Source organism: Ylistrum balloti, unplaced genomic scaffold, assembly GCF_031769215.1.
Source record: "Ylistrum balloti isolate Yb309-2 unplaced genomic scaffold, AGI_CSIRO_Ybal_v1 Utg369604, whole genome shotgun sequence".
Taxonomy (NCBI): Eukaryota; Metazoa; Mollusca; class Bivalvia; order Pectinida; family Pectinidae; genus Ylistrum; species Ylistrum balloti.
In genome coordinates, this window is record NW_026781883.1 from 328,089 (window position 1) to 343,912 (window position 15,824).

Below are 15,824 nucleotides of genomic sequence, written 5' to 3' on the forward strand. Positions count from 1 at the left end.
TGACAAACTTTAGAAGTCAGATATTTTAATAAGACAAATGTTTTAGGTGCCAGCTGCATTTATCAGACATATGTTTTAGATTTCAGCTACTTTACAAGATACATGTTTTAGGTGTCTGATTCCTATTAAAAGACACATGGTCGCCCGGGAGACAAAGTCTGGTAACTTCAATTTTTGTCAAAACAAGGTTTTCATTGTTTATAGCTCTCCAGCCCTTCTTCACCACCTCTCAAAACCTGCACATGAAGACCAATTAAAAGTTGTTTTTTTCCCATGTGATCAAAAACACGAATTTCTATTGGTTGAAATAGGCTGAAGTCAAAACATTGTAACTTATGAAAACCACAACAGTGACAGCAGACTTTTGAAAGTGATGAAGAAATTGAGCGAGAGGCTGTCGAAAGAGATGAAGAAAATGAAGATGATGCTACTGACGTATTACCAGAAAGACATATATCCAAGAAATAAGAACCATAGTTGCAACGACACAAAAATCAACTATTATGGATGTAAAGACTACAAAGGAATGAAGAAAAACAATGAAGGGGAGTATGAATGTTCCATAAGCAAGGCATCGAAGGTGTTTTTCTGAAACACTAAGGAATGAAATTTTCCATTCTTTGTGAGAAACCGATTAGATCCAGAAAAAAAGTGTTTGCTTCTACTCTGATTGGTTCGCAAGAACCAGATTAAAAAAAAAAAAAAAAAAAAACAGAAAATGAGATATCAAGACGTAAACACACTTTTATGTATTATTTAAAAAAAAAGATGAAACTCGTCTCACAGTATGCAAGCACATGTTCCTATCTACACTTGGTATTGGTGAGTGGATGAAGTTCACATGGACAAAAGAATCAAAAGGTGGAACACAAAATCCTCTGTTTTGACCGCAACCCCAAGTCATGCAAAAAGCGCAGATCTGCGTGAAAGAGAATGTGTTCATCAGATCCTTACCTAGCCTTCCTTCCCACTACTGTAAGTCCTGAACTAACATGTTGTACCTTCAACCAGATTTACAATCATTCAGCGAGCTGCATCATCAGATCCTTACCTAGCCTTCCTTCCCACTACTGTAGGTCCTTAACTAACATGTTGTACCTTCAACGGGATTGACAATCATTCAATGAGCTGTATCATCAGATCCTTACCTAGCCTTCCTTCCCACTACTGTAGGTCCTCAACTAACATGTTGTACCTTCAACGGGATTGACAATCATTCAACGAGCTGTGTTGTCAGATCCTTACCTAGCCTTCCTTCCCACTACTGTAGGTCCTCAACTAACATGTTGTACCTTCAACGGGATTGACAATCATTCAACGAGCTGTATTGTCAGATCCTTACCTAGCCTTCCTTCCCACTACTGTAGGTCCTCAACTAACATGTTGTACCTTCAACGGGATTGACAATCATTCAACGAGCTGTGTTGTCAGATCCTTACCCAGCCTTCCTTCCCACTACTGTAGGTCCTCAACTAACAGGTTGTACCTTCAACCAGATTTACAATCATTCAACGAGCTGTATCGTCAGATCATTACCTAGCCTTCTTTCCCACTACTGTAGGTCCTCAACTAACAGGTTGTACCTTCAACGGGATTAACAATCATTCAGCGATCTGTATCGTCAGTATAAGGAAACTTACGGTAATGAAGCTGTCAGTGAGTGTACGTTCAGAGAGGCTCTAAACGACATGAACATATCAGTTTTTCACCCTAAAAAGGACCAATGTGACATTTGTTGTGGACATGAAACAGAGAACTTGAATGAAACTTTGTATAACCATGGTTTAGATGTCTTCTTATAAGACACATTAAATATCTACTACGTTTTACTTTTGTAAGACATGTGTTAGATTATAGTCACTTCTATGAGTCACATGTTTAAGATATCAGTCACTTTTATAAGACAATGTTTCAGACACCTAAGGTACTTGTATAAGACATTTTCTAATGCAGTTTTCAGTTAGCAAACCTGCCAAATTTCCTGATTTAGTCGAAAGTTTCCCGATTTCAGTCTCCGTTTAGTCTCTGTTTCCCAGGGCCTGATTGTTCAAAATTCGGTAAATCGGTAGCCCACTAATTTTTGTGATTTTAAACCAATTAGCACACAGAACGACATTCACTTCCACAGAAAGTTTTGGTTGTAACACAAGCTGTCTGCCTTATTTAGATTTGTTTTCATCATAGTGCTTACGATGCAGTCATATATACTGAATGCCTTTTTGTTAATTTCATCTGTGAATACAACTTATCTTTTAAAACTGCTGACCACTTCATCATGCTGTGTAAACAGATGTTTCCTGATAGCAAGATTGCTCAGAAAATTCATTGTGGATGGACTGAGACAACACAATTTGTGTCACTGGCCCCTGCCTTGAAGGAGGATGTTATTGAACACTGTCAGATTAAGCCATGTTGCCATGAAAAGAAATGACACAGATAGAGAAAAGTATCTTGCTGTACTTGCTACTTTACAACAGAAGCAAACACTACATTGTTGGCAATACCTATCTGTAACATTGGCAACCTGTGTACTGTGGTCATCTTACCAACCTGTGTACTGTGGTCATCTTAACAACCTGTGTACTGTGGCTGCTGTGAAGAGTCTCCTACTGCCAGTGGAGGATTTACTCAGTGATGTGTTCTACCACTTTCATCACAGTGCCAAGCAGAATGAAGAATTTGTGGACTTCCTTGACATTGAGTCATCCAAGATCCTGAAACATTGTGCAACCAGATGGCTTAGTCTGCATCTGTTGTGGATTGCCTCCTTTCTCACTGGCCAGCTTTAATGTCTTACTTTCTCTCCCATGAAAATGTGGAAAAACCAGGACGAGTGAAGAGATGTGTTGACCTCCTCTCTAACCCAGAAATGCTGATGTATTACCATTTTCTTTGTTTCTGCCATTCCCGATAAAATTCAACACAATATTCCAAGCAGAAAAGACCTGTTTACCATACCTTGGACAGGAAATCAAACAGTTGTTGAGAAAACTTCTGGGAAAGTGCATCATATCCAAGATTATTCGAGAGAATGAAGACATTGCATAGATTCCTTTCAAGGACCTAGCTATGGAGGCTTCCTTCTTGGCTGTAGGTTTTTACACACGGGCATATCTTGGTGAACACGAGGATGTTGTTGAACCACCCCACAGTATCTAGGATTTTTGACAGTTTAAGAGGTTTTATATGGCTGCTGTGGACAAGATGGTGAAGAAATTTCCATTCCATGATCCTGTCATCATTGGACTGGAATTTTTGCTACCTAAGTAGAGAGAGACCGTATATCCAGCAGTGACTGAGATGGACCACAGATGTCATTTTCCCTGATCAGATGGATGCCCTCGAAGGGTGAATTACAACTCTGCAGCTATGAGGACCTGCCCAAATGGGAAGATGGAACGATCACCATTCTGGGGAGATATTGGAGGGATCAAAACTGTTGTTACCCAGAGTGCCAGATTTCCACTTTACACACTTGCAACAGCATTGTGTAGCCTGCTGAACAGTAATGCAGACTGTGAACTTGTATATTCACTCTTAAAAAAGATCCAACCTTACCATGGTTTATCATTGGACCAATCAACTCTTGTGTGCTTTACTAACTGTCGACTCAACACAGACTTCACTGTTTACACACCAAATCATGGGGTGATAAAGTCTGCAAAGTCAGTCTGTGTATCATACAACAAAGACATTTTATCTTTAACATCTCTGTCATCTTTATCCAGCTTCTCCTCAAGTTCCACCTACGGGATTGAGCTCAAACTTGCTTGAAATGATTCGGAGATGGTCCTGACTACTGTAAATTTGCGGGTATAATGCGCACTTAGGTATAGTGCGCAGGTACTTTTTTGGGGTCAGATTTAAAAAAAAAAGTTTTCTACAGAAAGATCAATTGATTACTGGTTACCGCGATGAAACAGTTGATGCGGTTTGATCCATTGATAATTAGGAAACCACAATCATCGTGACCCTAACATATTTAATTACCTTACGTAAACAAATTCACACAGGTACCTGACTTAACAAGCCTGAAAGGCTTGGCTAATTGGATAATTGACGGTTCTTAACAGAGAACAAACACATTGAGTATGAGGAGATTGACGACAGCCGGCTTGGGCTGAAAACAATGTTGTTTTAACTGTCTGAAAAGTTTCAATCCTACCTTGTCCCCATATCTGTACCTACCGCGGTATCCGAAGGTACTTAATTATAGATTGTTTACACTGACTTCGACATAGGGAAACAGCGAACATTGTTTACAGCGAAAGAAAAACTGGACGCCATTGACTACACCGAGACAGTTGAGTTTCATCCCGCCGGTCACCACTTCGACATTCCAGAGTGAAATATCAAGGCACGGAAGAAAAAAAGACCGTCTAAAGTCCCAGCCACTGACCAGAAGGGCTGACATAGGTGTGACAGCGAAACACTCAGAGATGGAGAGAGAGCTGTTAAACTTTGTATGCGATCGCCGAGATGCCGGCATCGATGCCAGTAAAACAGAACTGCGCATGTGGGCCATGCAGATTAAGAGAGGTCATAGGGTCACCAACTTGGTGGGATAGGCTGTCCGATTTATGAACAGAACGACAATCGCCCAAAAACTTCTGGACTCATTGAATTCCAGAGCTGCATCATCAAAATGAAGCGGAAATTCAGACACTATTATAGCCCCGACCAATAGTATGCAATCGCCGAGATGCCGGCATCGATGCCAGTACAACAGAACTGCGCATGTGGGCCATGCAGATTAAGAGAGGTCATAGGGTCACCAACTTGGTGGGATAGGCTGTCCGATTTATGAACAGAACGACAATCGCCCAAAAACTTCCGAACTCATTGAATTCCAGAGCTACATCATCAAAATGAAGCGGAAATTCAGACCCTATTATAGCCCCGACCAATAGTAAGACAGTAACTATTCGAACGACGGGAAACGAAAAAAAAAAAAATCTTCACCGTAATGCCACCGTGTATGGCCGATAATTAAAACATTCAAATTTTATTTATTTTTTTGTTGTTTTTATCTCCAAACTATCATATATGACCGACAACTTTTACATATAGCTATGTGAAGGGAGGTAATCCAATATGGCAGACGCAGAACTCGGGAATGATAACCCAAAGAATGGCATGTTCCTGCATATAATGTGCACCCCCTTTTTGACACGATAGTTTTAGCTGGGAAAAGTGTGCACTATACGCGGAAATTTACAGTAAGTATTGTAACTTGTATCAAAATCTTGTTAAAAGTTTTTATGGTACACACTACAAATAATTGTCTGTATCATCTCTGTACATATTTCAATAGGGACTTCCAAATGGCAAGACATGAACCTGACGATTTCAGATAGAAAAAAAGGTTATTTTTTCTTTATCTAAAATCTATCATAAGGAAAGTCAATTGCATTAGATTTGAAAATCAAATGATATTTAGACTAAGATTAGTCCTTTCTGAAATTAAGTTGTGCAATTTTAGGATCCACTAAGTTTTCAATGTGACTTTCTCAGTGTTGTGTAATGTGACATGAAATATGTTGTCCTGATAAAAAAGTTGTTTTCGCACTTTCTCCCCCCCTGGAAATTTTGAAAAAGTTGGCAGGTATGAGTCATATTGAATGTGTCTTGTAATATAGAGTTCCTTAGGATAGGTGTTATTACCGTGTGATAGAGTAATCTGTATACAAAGAATCCTCTGACTTTATGGAACACATTCTTGTGATTTATCCTAGTATACTTACAGGACTGGTGTCAGTATCACAGGCCATCAACACGAGATTCTTAAGTGTGCCTTTGTTTCCTTCTGTCCCGAGTTGTCAGGAGGTTAATTCTAGGTAAAGTTCCGTCTGGTAACCTTTTACCTTAGATTATTAACTAATCCTCTCACAAGTCGAATAAATACTTGAACAGTAGACATATCCTTCAAACTGTTTCAATTAAAGATTCAAATGAAATCCCTAAGTCCACACTATGTTTACTCAAATCCCACTAGGCGTGAATAACCGTATATCTTTGCCAGGGACTTAGAATTAATTCTGTGCAACACTGAACTCGCTTACTCAAATCATTTTACTAGATAGAAAATCTTCACAATTTTGAACAAAAGCAAGTTTTAAACACATTTCTTTGACTAATGTGTGTCTGTACCTAGCCCAATGAAATTAAAATGGTCCATAAAAAAGCATTAATACCTGATAAAATTTGTTTCCGTCTATAGATTCAATTGATCTATGTGGTTATGATGTATTCTAAAATCACACAGGATATTTTGATCAGTCCTATACGGTAAATACCCAGAGCTGTGACTTCAATAGTCTGTTGTAAAACTTCATACACAAATAGTGAAGACAGGTACACAATTTAAAGGGAAAGAATTTTACATTATATATATAACAATATTACATTATTCTGATAAAGTTTTAACAGTGAAATAGAACACTGTAACATTACATGACATAGAATTATTTTATATACTTCTACAAAGAAGTGTATATTGTAAAAAGATTTGTCTAAGTCTGTAATCGGGAGTAAATAATAGATTGTAGTACCAATAATGGCTATCGTAATTCAAGGATATTAGGTGTATTTAAAACTACTACAATTAATGTATTGTTAGTTTAGGTAAAAAACGAAGCATAATTATATAAAATAATACATAAAAAGAAAGAAAATGAAATCGTGTCAAACTACAACTGGATATGCTGGTCTTTTCTCTCTCTTTTTCTAAAATGTCATTTTTAAATAAATCTTTTTTTGAATATGAATGAAGAGATCTTGAAGCTTGTCATACTGTCTTGGCACTGGTGTTATAACTCGGGTCACTATAAGATTAACAGTCTGGACCTGTAATCCTAACACTGTATTTACACCTGATTGAAGAATTATTTTTCTTTTAACGTTGCGACCAAACTTGTAAATGATACTTTAATTATTAATTATTGTCTTCAGAGTAAACTGTAGGGTGATTGGGGGAGGCATATTATAAGAATTCCCTGTAGTTAAAGTCACCATTCATTTTGAGCCTAATCAAACTCTGCATATTTAATTAATTTTTTTTCTACATATATCATGTACTTTCTGTAATTATAGGAGTTGAATAGATAATTCATTTTCTTGATCCTTGGTTTAAATATCAATAAAATCTAATTCTAATTGGCATTCTGTTTCCAGTTTTGTAAGAATACATTTAGAAATTTAATGATTGTATCTCCCAGTCCCTGGTACCTGGTAAAAATATTGTCCAAGACATATTAAATTCTTGATGTTAGTGATGGGACGATGATGGGATATAACTAATTTTCTAGTCATTTAACCTTCTCTAACGCGGTGATCAATTGTAGTTCTTCATAATCAATCAATAGTACCTTAATATTGTCTAGCGTTTTAGCAAATATGAAATTGTAATCGTGCATAACAAATATGTCAATATTAACATCATTTGTATGTTAAGTCTGAGTGAGATATCTTACATTAAATTTACAAAAAAACAGAAACGTTCATTTGTATGTTTTAAGTGTGAGTGAGATATCTTAAGTTAAAGTTACAAAAAAAAAGATAATATTACTGCCACAGAAAAAGTATTCTATGAATATTAAACACCCTGTCTCAGTTGATTATGTAGTCAATTAAATACATGGGAAAGCCTATCTGATTTTTAACTGATCATTAATTATTTCCCACCACTATTCGAAGTGTTGCATTAAAAACTGATATCCTGAGATTGAATTAATGTGTCGCGGTGAACTTAACATTGGATATCCAATAAGTAACCTTTTTTTTTAAAACTGCTAACTTTTTTGATTTCTCTCACTCTCAACAAATTCACAATCATTTACTTTTTTAAAAACAGGTTTACCATATTTCTTGTTTATCATGGCTGTATCAAACGGGATTTCAGAAACTAATTTTCAGAAACAACATGTGCAATGAAAAGTCGGTTTATCATCACTTTACTTTTGTTAGAGACTGACTTTTGCAAATTTGTTTAGAAAATGCCATGTCTGATAAATTGTTAGAAAACTGAAATAGGTTAGAAATGATCTGTAAAGGACTAAGTTTGATTATTGTGAATACACAGTAAATGATCCTTGTCTGATCCCTACAAATTCTAGAGTGGTATTTAAGAAATATTACAATTGTTTGCATGTTATTCACCTGTCACTCCATGTAGTACAGAATTTATTGTCCAAAAGTCGTTCAGCTGTCAGGGCCACCACAGGAATCTGCAGACATTTGGGTTGTTGTATATCATAAGTATAGAGGGTCAGGGTATTTGATATTACTATTTGTCAGTATTAGAGGTACTCTGTAGTAAAGGACATACTCCATCTAACCCTCCCCTCACAAAAACTCCCAAGTACTCCATTCATTATATAAATACCTTAATTAAAAATACTCTGGCGTCAATATCAATCACAACAAATCAACACCTCTTTATTATACTGGGTCAGTAGATGAATTAGCAACATACCTCAATATATATGTACATACAGTTTGTCTCCGGAGAGTCCTCTATGTCGCATATACACAGATTTAACTATAGAACTACAGAGAGGCTTGTGTACATTAACCAGAAACTTTTCCGCTCCAGATTCTCAATTATCTTTACTACGGTGTGTTATGATTTAATTGTTGCTTTCTAGCTTCGAGCTGGATGGAATTTCTGCATTCCAAGGCAGTTAAAAAATATAGTAATCGTATTGTTATTAAAAAAACAAACTAATTTTGGATGCTTTTAAAATAGCGATTTTAAAGATCGCGGCATTATTTACGCAGAAAATTGCCGCTAGAGGGCTCTAACTCTTTTCGATATTTCAGCCAATGGGAAGGCCAGGATCGGTAAATTTAGTCTGAAAGGCCGTCGCAATAGGCTATGCATAATGAGTACGTTTAGCCTAAAAAGCCTTATAATAGAAGTTCTTGTAGCATGTTTGTAATACAATACAACTTGAAGTCCAAAGGTTTGGTCCTGGTACAGTTTATTTCCCTGGTTAGTTACTGGTGAAGATTTTGGTGTAGTGTTTAGGTTTCGCTTTCTAGTTTCCGTCTTTATCTGACATTAACCTGTCAATGTTTGTAACAATCCTGTCACATAGCTCAACAATGGGCGGTCATCCTTTAATAATTGTACATTAAATATACAATAGAAATAAAAAATTTATTTATTTTACAACAATTGCAAAACAAGTTATGTCAACTTATACTAATCACTCTTGTTGGCCCGGATGTAAGCATGCGAGGGGTCTTATTGTGGGAGGAAACTGAAGTAACTTGGGGAAAACCAACTTGGTCAAGCAGGTGACCCCTTACCTTTTCACGTCCGTTCCGGGAATCGGGTGTGCTGTAGAATGTTAATGATGTTGATTTACATCTGATGTAACCAATCATCTTTCCCTTTACGTGGATAGTGTTTGTAAGATCTAATGGTTGTTTGCTATGTTACACATTTTGCTTATCAGGATATGCTTAAATTACTTATAATTTAATCAATTTTTATCAAATGTTTTTTATATTTTATCAAAAATATGGTAAGCTAATTATACCCAGAAAGCATTAGAAATAGGTATACAAAAGGATATTGTGAGAGTATTTAAGTGTACGGCTTCATCAAATAACATGGTGCACTCAATCATTATAAAGTTGAACTTTTGAGCTTGCAAAACTTTGTGTAGTGTAGATTGAATCTTAAGCATCATATGGTGCAGGGTTTTCCATAATTTTGCTAGTAGTAGGCTGTGTAGTGAAAGTAGGAGGCTGGCCTGCCGTGTACGTGTAGTCGTGTATTAACATTCTCCTATGGATTGGTGTATGTCAAAGTTAAAACTTAATGAAAACCCATGGTGAAAAAATGATGAGTTATCTTTTGTGGCTTCATTACCATCTCCTATATTGTATGTCTTCAAACTTAATGAAAAGCATTAAAAAAAATCTAGCCTTTTCTCTGAATAACATTATATGATGTGTTAACAATGTAAGTAATGACAGAAAACTTTTATTTACACACATATTTGAATATATATATATATAAATGGACAATACAGAATTTTTTAAACTGATTGATCAATTTTTACTTTTAGATTGAATTCATGAACAAATAAAAGTTGTATGCAAGTTTTTTTAGTCTGATCAATAATATGGCCAGAGTCTCAAATGCGTAAAATGAAATTCTGTTACTGGGATATGTTTCTCATTTTCAATGACAGGTGTATGAAAAACAGTGTTCAGGGTCATATGTCAATGAAATTGTATTCATAGATATTGACATCAAATGAACTCTGCACTTCAAAGAAAGTGATGAGGGATGAGATTTGTAGTATTCAAGGGAGATAACTGATGCCAGCAGGAGTGATGTGTGATTATCCCAGGTCTACACATGTCCTTTCCACAGCAGATTACTAGTCTGTTCTAAATGTGCCTTCCCTGAAAATACACAATCAGAATAAAATGTTAGTATGAAGTATTCACAGAATTTTTACATTCAACAAGATGACCTCACTCCCAGTGTTAATCTGGATTGTATTCACAAGAGTGTAGAACACAGGACAATAACATGACGTCATTTTGGTGTCGTGTTGACCGACATTACGTCAATGTTTTGCACATTGGTTCAGATTTACATTAAGCTTTTTCAGTATATTTACTTACAGTAGGGAAAAGCTATTTCAAATTAGAAAAAAAGCCTGATAATGGTATAGATTGTATCCGTTACTGTTAAAAATCTGTCAAATTGCATTTATTGTCAATATGAATGCAATCTAGTAGCTAGATCATAGCAGACATAATTCTGTTTATCTGTCACCCAAATTGCATTCATACTGACAATAGATACAAACTGACCTACGCTCAATGATTAAAAAAAAAATATTAACACAGAGAAAATAATGCAATAAAGGCATTTCATTAATTAAAATTCCTATTATTGGTTGGTTTTTGTTTGTTTTGTGTTGTATTTTTGCAAGAATTTTTGCTTGGAGGATTTCGAAAACTTGTCTACGTAATGGCTCAAAAGGATGATACATTTGCTGATATTGTGTGATGGTCTTGAGCTACATTAGATGACTGAAGAAGGACAGAAATGTCCTGAGATATAACATTAAGCATGAAACTTATAGCTATTGTTGAACATTAAGGTAAAGTTTACAAAAAGGAAATTGCTTTTTTATTATTTTCAAGGTCATTAAGGCTTTAATTGTCAAATGTCTTCTGTAGAACCTAAAGGTTTGTACTCATAATTGCCAAAATTCTGATGGGAGTTTTTAGATATTAGAGTGTAACAAAGTTTAGCTTGGACTGTATTCCTGTAAACAATCTAGATTAAAAGATTTAATACTTAAGCATTTCATTTAACAAACCAAAAAACACCTTGGAATGACCTTTGTCAGTTGTCAATATAACAAAGGACAAAACTCAAATACCTGCTTATAAAAACCAAAAGTCTAAAATGCTTTTCAATATATTGCTCAAGTTACTTCAAAGTTTATGTACAAAATTCATCATGATTAATTTGTTAGGCATTAGTTACAAATTTATTGAAAAAATGTGTTAAAGTATTCAAATGGTTTTTAAAGAATGAAACTTTCTTACTATAATAACCTATTTGGTCATTCGTGTGCATGGAGAACACTAATTTTGATATGTTTTATAAAGTCAACCAATGAACTAGCATTTACACATAAATAAGATCAACAAAATCTTTCTTAAGAGAAACCAAATTTAACAGAAATATGTATGAATATTTTATTATGAAACATTTTTATGTACCCTGTTGACCACTACTATTATAGGAAGTTGTCTAACAGCCCTGTTAACCATTAACATTCTAGGAAGGCTTTGTCCACTTGCCCTGTTGTCCAGTAACATTCTAGGACTACTTTGTCTATTTGTCGTGTTGTTCAGTGACATTCTAGGAAGGCTTTGTCTACTTGCTGTGTTGTTCAGTGACATTCTAGGAAGGCTTTGTCTACTTGCTGTGTTGTTCAGTGACATTCTAGGACTGCTTTGTCTACTTGCTGTGTTGTTCAGTGACATTCTAGGAAGGCTTTGTCTACTTGCTGTGTTGTTCAGTGACATTCTAGGACTGCTTTGTCTACTTGCTGTTTTGTTCAGTAACATTCTAGAAAGGCTTGGTCTACTTGCCCTGTTGTTCAGTAACATTCTAGGAAGGCTTTGTCCACTTGCCCTGTTGTCCAGTAACATTCTAGGACTACTTTGTCTATTTGTCGTGTTGTTCAGTGACATTCTAGGACTGCTTTGTCTACTTGCTGTTTTGTTCAGTAACATTCTAGGAAGGCTTTGTCTACTTGCTGTGTTGTTCAGTGACATTCTAGGAAGGCTTTTTTTGCTTGCTGTGTTGTTCAGTGACATTCTTGGACTGCTTTGACTACTTGCCGTGTTGTCCAGTAACATTCTAGGACTGCTTTGTCTACTTGCTGTGTTGTTTAGTGACATTCTAGGAAGGCTTTTTTTGCTTGCTGTATTGTTCAGTGACATTCTTGGACTGCTTTGACTACTTGCCGTGTTGTCCAGTGTGTTGTGCCCAGTAACATTCTAGGACTACTTTGTCTATTTGTCTTGTTGTTCAGTAACATTCTAGGAAGGCTTTGTCCGCTGGCCATGTTGTCCAGTAACATTATAGGACTGCTTTGTCTACTTGCCGTGTTGTTCAGTAACATTCTAGGAAGGCTTTGTCTACTTGCCCTGTTGTCCAGTAACATTCTAGGACTGCTTTGTCTACTTGCTGTGTTGTCCAGTAACATTCTAGGACTGCTTTGTCTACTTGCTGTGTTGTTCAGTGACATTCTAAGAAGGCTTTGTCTACTTGCCGTGTTGTTCAGTGACATTCTAAGAAGGCTTTGTCTTCTTGCTGTGTTGTCCAGTAACATTCTAGGATTGCATTGGTCACTTGCTCTCTTGTTCAGTAATATTTTAGGAAATCTTTGTCCACTAGTACTATTCCAGGGAGTCTTGGTATACTAGTCCTGTTGACCTGTAGTATTCCAGGAAATCTTGGTATAATAGTCCTTTTGAGCAGTAGTATTCTATGATGGCCTTGTCCACTAGTCCTGTTGACCAGTACTATTCTAAGAAGGCCTTGTCCACTAGTCCTGTTGACAAGTACTATTCTAAGAAGGCCTTGTCCACATGCCTTACTGACCAGTGCTTATGCTCAGGATACAATATTACTTTGGTCATCAGTTTAACATTCTAATATTAATTTGTTTATCATATTGACGGTGATGGATGGACACAGAATCATAATCTTTTTGTAGTTGTATTTTGAGAAGAGGATTGCTGGTTTTTAGGTTGCCTGAGCCTTTTGCCATCATGATTTGTCTGACGTCGTGCGACGTGTGTCGTTAACTTTTCACATATTCGACTTCTTCTCAAAAACCACTGAATGGATTTTGACCAAACTTGGCACAAAGCATCCCTTTGGGAAGATGCTTCAAGTTTGCGAAGAAAAGGGGCATGGCCCCAATAGGGGCCCGGGGAGGGGGTAAAATTAGATAAATCTTTAAAAATCTTCTTCTCATGAACCAGCAGTCCGATTAAGTTCCTATTTGATATTTAGGGTCCTTATGGCAAGGTCTACAAAGTTTGCGAATGAAAAAAATAGGGTTAAAAACAGTCCCACTAGGGGGCGCTCAAAAGGGTCAAAAATTCAACTTTGACCGATTTCAACCAAATTTGGTAGACAGTATCCCTTAGTGAAGGACATATGAAATTATGTTGAAAAAAGTGATTATGTCCCCTTTGTGGCCCATAAGGGGTGTAAAAGGGGCCACATGTAAAAACCTTCATTAAATGACTATCCTTCATTAAATGACTACTTCAGGGGGGGGAAAGGAGAAACTTGATACAAATGTTCTACACAAGGTCCTGGCAAGTGTTTTAACTTTTTGGGGTGATTCAAAATCCAAGATGGCCACCCTGGCCTCTGTTTGGCTAAGACATTATGGACTTCCTCTCAAGAACCATTGGGTGGGTCATGTTCAAACTTGGTACATATGTTTTTACACATTGTCCTGCACAAGTGTTGTTACATTTTTGCAACATTTTAAAATCCCCAGATTATTGACATATATTCCTCAGGTGACCATTAAGGCCCCTTGGGCCTCTTATAATGAACTTATTATTGTGGCCAGAATAATGATTCTGTTTCCATAAGAGTGATTATGTAGCACTGCTGCTTGGTGTATGTGCCTGCAACATTTTTGAATACAGTGCTCCTTCAACCTATTGTCACCTGACACTTCCTCCACCCTTGCTTATCGCCAACTTCTTCCTTAGACATATGGGATTTCCCATTTTTACTGATACATATAGTTACACTTCAGTGATTTTGTTTACTGAACAGATCAATGCCTATAGGTCTTTTTTAAGGTCACATGTGTTAAATGTGTTTAATGTTTAATTACTTCTTCTCAATAACAAAAAGGCCCAGGGTGCCAATATTGGGCCTGTAGTATGCAGGGATATAGTTCTACCAAAGTCAAAAGGAACATATGTGAAAAAAAAAATTGTTTAAACAACTTTTTCTCAATAATCAAAAGACCCAAGGTACTGATATTTGGCCTGTAATATGCTGGGACACAGGCCTACCAAGTCTTCATGTTATTGACCTTGACCATTTTTTCAAGGTTACAGGTGTCAAATATAGTGAGATACATGTATTTAAAGAACTTCTCAAGGCATGGGTGAAGGACGACACACTTTCAAGGTCACGTGGGATAAATATGTAAAAATCTTTACATGGCTTCTACTCAGTAACTAAAAGGCTCAGACTGTTGATAATTACCCTGTGGCATGCTTGGTTGAAGGACTACCAACTTCATCATATTATTGACCTTGACCATTTTCCAGGTCACAGGTGTCAAACATGTCAAAATCTTAAAACAACTTCTTCTCAATAACCATAAGGCTTTGGGTGCTGATATTGTTCCTGTGGCCTGCTGGGATGAGGAGTTTCCTATTTTGTTCAAGGTCATTAGGATCAAATGTTTTAAAATTTTCAAACTACTTCTTCTCAGTAATAAAAAGATCCAAGCTATTGATATTGAATTTTAATGAAAGTGAATGAAGGGCTATCGATTTGTTCAAATAATTGACCATGATCTATATTCAAGGTCTCTTGAGTTAAATGAGTTGTGATCGTAAGATTTCTTTTCTGACAAGCAATAGGTTCAGATAGATGGCATTTGTTTAGTAGCATATATAAGGAATATGATTTCAAGTTTGCAGAAAATGCTTTTATGAACCAACAATGTCTGCTGAAGAATAGTTGAGCAATTTATTTTAGGCCTTGTGATTGGTCTTTATATTCAGATGACTGTTAAGGTCCTTGGGCCTCTTTTTTTATCATTGAGTGATTTCTATTGTGTTTTTGTTGTAAACATGTATGTCAAAGTTTGGCTTTGAAATTCAAGATGGAGATTCTGGAGGATTTTGATGAAACTTCACACAAATGTTCCTTACATCAGTTTCCAGATCTTATTCAAGGTCATAGGTTTTTTATCAAGGTCACAGCACCACTGAATGTTTATTAAGAATGAAGAGCATCATAAAAATTAACAATAGATGTTTATTTTGTTAATTAAAAAAAAAAAAAAGCAATATGGCCAACAGGCAGTCATCCTTGAGTTTGATATTGTTTATCATTTCTTGAGCAGTACAATTTGGATATTTTCTTTTTTCTTTCGTTTCTTCTTCAAAGTTCATATTTCATATATGAATTCTTCTTCGTCCCTAGTTGTGTAAAATTAATTTTTGGGGGAAAAAAAGAAAATAGCAGACAGATGGCCTTTATCGATTTTGACATCTGA